Source organism: Hipposideros armiger, unplaced genomic scaffold (genome assembly GCF_001890085.2).
Source record: "Hipposideros armiger isolate ML-2016 unplaced genomic scaffold, ASM189008v1 scaffold_342, whole genome shotgun sequence".
NCBI lineage: Eukaryota > Metazoa > Chordata > Mammalia > Chiroptera > Hipposideridae > Hipposideros > Hipposideros armiger.
This window is the reverse complement of record NW_017731692.1, coordinates 22,172-23,311: the sequence shown is the minus strand read 5'-3', so window position 1 is coordinate 23,311 and position 1,140 is coordinate 22,172. Positions and strand designations below refer to the sequence as shown.

Genomic DNA, 1,140 nt, shown 5'->3' with positions numbered 1-1,140 from the left:
CTTCTTCTCTCTCTCTCTCTCTCTCTCTCTCTCTCTCTCTCTCTCTCTTTCTCTTTCTAAGAGAATTTGGCTACAAGGGAGTTCACACTAGAGGGGTAAAGCAGAAAAGATGCCTTCACTTTTTAGGGGTGTTTCCTATTACAGTCTTAAGACACCTTCCCTGCTCACAAGGGCTTTGAGGGAGAAAGGTGAGTCTCATAGGTAGTGCGTTACTCTGTTTACTAAGCTGTTCTCAAGATCCTAAGGGCGGGGTAGGACACCAAAAAAGAACCCTTGATAGAAAACAGCCCATCCATGATTAAAGGTCCATTGGGCAAAGTGTTTATGAGTAAATACCCCCTCTGGCTCCCTCCTGACTGAACAGAAAGGTGCACAAGAGCAGGTTCCCCCATTAGTCAATAGCAACCAGTGCCTGCTCCTCTGGAGCTGAATTAATCCCAGATGCAAAGGCACTAACATCTGAGGAGAGAGAGAAGAAAACTCTCAGACACAGTGAGAAATCCAGAGCCCTCCTTCAGGGAGGAGGATGAGAGCAGCGCAGCCACAGAGGCCTGTTCTCCTGGCTCTTTCACCCACCTGGCCAATCCCAGGCTTAGCTATCAACATCTTCACACCGCCATTAACAGTTCCTAACAGTTCCCTGAGGGCCATCTGGCACCACTGGGGTATCCTGCAGCAGTTCCCGGAAGCAGGAATAGGCCCTGCCCAGCCACCCCCTCCATCACCTGCAGGATTTGCTGCCCTGCGGACCTGTGCTAGAGCACCTGGTACCACTGCAGCCACCCCTGGTACTCACGCAGCCACACCAGTCCTGCAGCATCCTCCATCGCCCAAACTGACTTTACAGTTGCCGTCCCTGTTGCCCCTGAGCCAATGCTTTTCTGTCCCCTCAGTCTATCGCCCCTGTTCCCTAAGCCATGCTGGGCAACTCAGGAGTGCAGTGTTCCAGCCCAGGGGAGCAAAACAAGCCCTGGCGGGTAGCCAGTCCCCAGAGCAGCAGCCCTGCCCAGGACACAGTGTCCAGCTCTGACTAGGGAACAGAAGCCTTCATCAAAGTGTCAGGACCCAAGGCTTAGAAAGCAAAGCCTCTGCAGAGAGCTTCTGTACCACAGAATGTGTGGCATCCACAGTCCCCCCCCA

The 1,140-nt window shown here is 53.1% G+C and overlaps 1 long non-coding RNA gene across 1 annotated transcript in view; it reads right to left on the bottom strand.

The window, feature by feature from the left end:
- Positions 1–923, bottom strand: part of LOC109392671 (uncharacterized) — a 14,573-nt gene extending 13,650 nt beyond the window's left edge. The window contains exon 1 of the long non-coding RNA XR_002126108.1: positions 797–923. This is a non-coding gene — a long non-coding RNA (uncharacterized LOC109392671). The remainder of the gene's footprint in view (positions 1–796) is intronic.
- Positions 924–1,140: the final 217 nt, after the last annotated feature.